Here is a 6,378-nt window from a genome sequence, read left to right on the forward strand (position 1 = left end):
ATATTAGGCGGGAAGGGATCCCACAACGGCCAGTTTGAAGGGGGACATCTAGTAGAAGCTATCCTGACAAAAGTAGTCTTCGCCTGCCAAAGGCTCTGGTTGTGACACCGTCTTGGGCTCCACGGTGACCTCCTTCCTGCTGTCCTGTTGGTCTTGGTCTTGTTGCACCAATATGGAAACCTTTGCCTGATGCCTCGGGACTCCTCGCATGTGCTTGCCTCTTTAGCACCAAAGAGAAAACTAGGACACTACGCGCGCTGGCACCCGCCTGATGCCCGCCTGGCTCCAGTCGTCTTGGCTTGCGTCACATAAACCTCGCGAGGTGTCCCTTGCCTTGATCTGTCCGCCCCTCACGAGCCAGCCTGGTGAGGCCGGTCCTGAGGAGGTCTTGCATCGTCCGCCTCACGAGGCTTGGCCCCTCGTGAGGGTCTTGAGTATTTGCTGGTGAAGATGGGCCATACAGGGCCGCTGGTGGAGCCACGCCACGTGCCGCAGGCAGGCAAGTCTGGGGACCCCTATTCCTAGAACGCCGACATTCTCTTAGCCACCCACTCGCTCGACCCCCTCTTCCTCGTTCACCTACTCGCGCCGCCACACACACAACACATGCACGCAGAGGGGCAGCGCCCCACGCCCGATCCCCTTGACCGCTACCTTGGCCTCCGGCCATGGCGCCCGCATCGACGACCCTACAGGCCGCTGCCCGGCAACATCTCCGTCTTCCTCTTCCTCTTCCTCGTGCTCGATGCCTTCCCTTATGTGGCTGCTCATGCACGCCGCCCGATGCCCTCTGTGCCTCGAACCCCCATCGCCGAAGACCTCGCGCCCGAGGGCCTCGCTGAGCACCATTGTGCCGGAGTTCCACCTCGTCGGAGTAGCCTAGCAAACCAGGCCGCCCCTGCCGCACCTCTCCTTTCTCCCCCGGTTCCCTTTCTCTTTGACTCTCTCTCTCTTTCCCGACTCAAATTGCTCCATCTCTCGTCTCTGTCTAATAGGAAGCACAGAGAAGCTGCCCTCGTCCCCGATGCCGGCAAGCTCACCACTGTCCTCGTGTTGCAACACTGCCACGCCCACCTCCGCAAACCTACCTCATCGGACCCCTACCCCGCCTTCATCTCCACGCCATGACCGTCCGCCTCTGCTCGTGGTGAAGCTCCTCCTGCCGCTCTGCATCGCTTTGCGCCTCCCCTTCCTGATCTTGACCTCAAGCCGTTGCTCTTTCTAGGACCCATGGCCAGTTTGGAAGTCCACCTTCACCTCCATGCTCCGCTCACGAACCTCCAAGACCACCGTTGCAATGTTGAGACCTCTGAGCCGGAGTACCTCATGTTCGTCTACACGAAACTGCCAAGTACCTCTATGCACGGATATGCCAAGACCGTCCCGGATATCGCCAAGTACCACGACAATATGAGTACAGCTACCATCGACGTGCATTTCGCCAAGTACCTCTCGAATCCAACAAGTACCCCGATGACGTGTGTACCACTACTGTCGAACCTCGAAGGCCCCGTGGACGTCAAGTTCCTCACTACAACCCCAAACATCTACGGATTGTTTACGACTATGAAACGTGAACCGCTACTTCCACTACCATCCTCGTGTACCACTACTTCCGACGATGGCCCATGAACAACTACATCCCATCGAACCCGAACTGTCCCGATTGCACACTTCGAAGGTATAACCCTGAAATGACGCCCGTGAATGAATGCATGTGTTTGCACCATGCCCAAGTTGTATTTGCATGTTCCTCCTCGTTTGCCATGCTGTCGACCCTTGGGAATCCAGTAACTGGGATCACCCACCATCTTTTGCATGTTTCACACTTCCACACACTTGTTCTTTTGCACCGGTATCTCAATGAGTTGTCGGATCATCGGAATGTTGCCGTGGCACCATTCTCGTTGTCATTGCGTGACACCCCTTTTGTTCCGCCATGGTGACCAAATGCTTCATAACATGCTCATGTCATCATTTTCATAAAATTGCATAAAATTTGTATATGTCATCCACATCATGATAACAACATTTAAAATGTTTAAAATTGTTGTTTGCATTAAATTGCTAAATGTCACGTGGGGATTTTCCGGAATTATTGTTTGATGTTTCCAGCCTCATTTAAACTTGCCTAAATGTGTAGTTTACATATGCTTCACCTCTTGCCATGTTAACCAACATTTAATATTGATGAGTAACATAAATGGGAGAGAAATAAATACTTGAATGTGGTGTTTCGTCATTATGCAACTCGTTGCATCTTGAGCTCCACTTAATTTGTAGTATTGTTTGTTGCACTTTGCCATGCCATGCCTCTTTATACTTGACATGCATCATATTTGGTTGTGCATCATGCCATGTTTATGCTTCTGCATTTACCTTGTTGTTTGCTTCTTTCCGGTTGTGGTTCTTCTCGATAGTTTCGGTTATGTTGCGATTGTGAGGATCCGTTCGACTATGTTGGTTCATCTACTTCATGGATTCGGTCTTCTTCCTTGTAGGATTTCAGGAAAGATGACCGTTACTCTGGATACCACTACTATCTTGGCTTTGCTAGTTGTCTCGATGTTATCGCTATGTCATGCTACCTACCACTTGTTTATGAAGCCTCCTAATGTGCCATGAAATAGCCTCTTACCTTTTCCACCATCCTAGCAAACCATTGTTTGGCTATGTTACCACTTTGCTCAGCCCCTCTTATAGCGTTGAGAGTTGTAGGTGCAGTTGCAATTGTTCCATGTTGGGACATGGATATCATGGGATATCACAATATCTCTTATTTAGTTAATGCATCTATATACTTGGTAAAAAGTGGAAGGCTTAGCCTTTTTCTTAGTGTTTTGTTCCACTCTTGCCGCCTTAGTTTCCGTCATATCGGTGTTATGTTCCTTGATTTTGCATCCCTAACACGGTGAGGGTTTATGGGCCCCTCTTGACAGTTCACTTTGAATAAATCACTTCCAACAAGGCCCAACATTGGTTTTAACATTTTCCCAACATAATAACTAAACATGATAATAAATTTTACGTATAGGGAATTAGTGCTACCCGAGGGGGGCCAGTGCTGATGGTGTTGGTCCCAAACTAGAGCACCTTGCGGGACCGCCTCTTGGGAACTTGGGGTATCTGGTACCTGTACGCTTAGCTCATCTGTCATGTCCTAAGACGAGATACACGCGGCTACTATCAGGGTGTCAGCACATCGGGAGGTCTTGCTGGACTTATTTTACCATTGTCGAAATGTCTTGCACACCGGGATCCCGAGTCTGATCGGATGTCCCATGATGGAGGATTGTCTCCGCGGATCATGAGCTTGTCATGGACTAAGTTGGGACACCCCTGTAGTATTTAAACTTTCGAGAGCCGTGCCCGCGGTATGTGGTAGATGGGAATTTTTAATATCCGGTTGTAGAGAACTTGACACCAGACCTTAAATAAAATACACCAACCACGTGCATAACCGTGACAATCTCTTTTTGAGTGAGTCAAGAAGAGAACACATTGGGGTTATGTTTGATCATAAGTAGTTCAGGATCACTTCTAGATCATTACTAGTTTGGGACCGTTTGCGTAGTTCTCATCTTATTCTTGTATTCGTAAGTTAGCAACCATACAATGCATAGTCTTTTTCTGCAACCTCACCACTTATAGCTTTGGTAGTCTTGATACCCATGGTAATGGGATTGCTGAGTCCTCATGGCTCATAGATTACTACAAAAAACAGTTGCAGGTACAGGTAATGCGATGATCTGACGCGAGGGCAATGCATGCCTGCTTTTGGAGTTCTTCTTCTGCTTCTTCTTCTTCAATCAAGGGATAGGTTCTGGGTCGGGGAGCCTGGGATTAGCAGGGTGGATGTTGTTCTTCTTTTTTGTTTGATTTCATCGTAGTCAGATCTTGCTCTTCTGTATGATGGTTGCTATGTATTGATGAACTGTTGTATTATGTTGTACCTTGTGGCGAGTGTAAGCCTTTATCTTGTATTCTCATCTATTTAGTACATGGTATGTTGTAATGATGTCCACCTTGCCATGCGCTCGATATGTGATTGTGCCCTGATCATGAGTTAATCACGTGATTGGGATAGAATCGCATCTTGGGCGCTACAATTTTGTATGAGAGCCTTACCGACCTTAGGAGCCCCCTTGATTGATCGAACCGCTGCCGTTGTTGAGTCTAGAAATAAAACTATTTTGAGTCTATTTATATCGGAGAGTAGGAATTCTTTTTACTCCTCAGCCCCTTCGTCGCTCTGGTGAGGAATCATGACGTAGGTGTTTTCCCACTCTTCTATCCTTTTTTCACTCAAATTTTTTTAGGATCACGTGGGTATTGTTGGATCATTGTGATATCATTGTGATGGGGATTCTCTCTTGGTGCCTCCTGACGTTTAGGGGTTGTGGCAGTGTCCCGGGGAGTTGAGCTCCAAGGTGTTTTCGTCATAGTGCTTATCATTCCAGTTCCGGAATACCAGAGGTCGCCGACATCGAAAATGCTTCTATACTCTTTGTGGTGAGAGTAGTTTGACGACACCCAGTACTAGGGAGAGTGATCAGATGTATTGCCACATCTAGTATATCAGATGTTTTCGAAGGTCTGAGGTACACGATTTCCGAGGTTTTCTTGGTTATGTGTTGACATATGAATATAGTAGGAGTGTAGGATTTGTTAGTTGTGTGAGATATTTGTGCCTCCATGTATCCCCAACACCAGATTGCATAACCTGAAAGTTTCGGGAGTTCTTAGGTGTGAATTCAAGTACCACGTAGGATATCTTTCCAACAGACACATGATAGGATATGGGATCTATCATATGTTTGTTTCTGGCTTATTTTGCAAGCCAATCCTCTGTTTTGTTTTGGGTTGTGGTATTCGAGTTGCTTCAATGTCAAGTGTTGATTCCATACCTTTCCTAAGCGGTGTTCTCATACTTCCATGTGAATACTAATCCTTCTTGATCATCGAGATTATCTTGTAATTTTTCCCAACCGGTGTGCTTCTCTTCAAGTTAATCCTATCCTTTCAATATTTGCTAGATCAATTCTCAATTCTTCGCAACGGTGTTTGTTTCATCCGTCCCAAGTTGCGTTTATTTTTCCCACCCTCCCACCCTTCTTTGTCAAGAAGTCAAATTCTGACATCACGATCCTTTTATTCATGAGAAGTTTCTTTATTCTCTCCTTCAATGCTCATACCCAGTGATTTCTCATGAAGATGCTAAGTAAGCTTCAAGTTTTGTGGCACCCCGGCTCAGAGCAACCGGTTTACCTTTTATTGCCAGCCTAGAGACCATGTCTTCTAGCAACACACAACATCTTGGTACAAAATACAACCGCTTTATTGATACTAGCGGAATAAGGTTCATATTACAACGAGTTGCAAGGCCAAGCGGCACACACGGTGCGGCTGAACAATATGTACATTATTTAGTGAACATAAAGGGGCCTTGATCACGACAGCTACACGGCAGCGGAACGATGATGAAGCAGGACTCCATAGCACAGGTACACCAATGTGGAGACGATCTAGACTCGGATAGCACTCTGTTCCAACAAGACTTTCCTGAAAGCTGGCATGACATGGTTAGTACATTGAATGTACTTGCAAGCTCACAACAAGCATAAACATAATGACAAACAATATCATGGAAATTAACCAATTTTATCATTAATGCAAAATCATACTAGAAATGTAGTGATCATGATCTCGTGACTCAAGTCCCTCGGACTTGCTTACCAAACGGTGAACTCTCTTGGATCACAAACGGACCAACATCTTGGTCTTTAATAGGGTTACCTCGTAACCAAATAGTGATCTTTCTCGGATCACATACTGACCAACAACTTGGTCTCCATCATCAAACTGGTTCCTCAATCATCATCTTTCCAACAGTACAAAGTTGTTATATTAGTGTGCAGAATTATTTAAACGTTGACCCATGGTGTGACCTACTTTCAAGCGTGTCTGTAACCGTGGACTCGGCTATCAATAGATTAAATACACTCTGCAGAGGTAGCGCACTGTACCCACACCACAGAACCCATGGCCTCGCACTCCCATTCAGGTGGACCAACGGCATTCCGGTAGAACCCCTCCATTGCCATGGCACTCTCCCAGACACGGCTTCTAACAGTATCCTCTTCCTTAAGTCAGCTTGATTTGGTACACAATTCCTTCTGCAGAACCTTAGTGTACCTTGCTGATCCTTAGAAAAATCTGGGGTCGGTCCTGCCAACATACGCCTGGCATGTTTTTGTAACTCTAGGTCATTTGGCTGGGCCTTGCAGATCTCATCCTCGAGGGTAGGAGTAATTTCCATAATATTAGCAAGACTTGCATCAACTATGACCAGCTGGAGCTGGGTAATCTCTTCCTGAA

Source organism: Triticum dicoccoides, chromosome 2A (assembly GCF_002162155.2).
Source record: "Triticum dicoccoides isolate Atlit2015 ecotype Zavitan chromosome 2A, WEW_v2.0, whole genome shotgun sequence".
NCBI lineage: Eukaryota > Viridiplantae > Streptophyta > Magnoliopsida > Poales > Poaceae > Triticum > Triticum dicoccoides.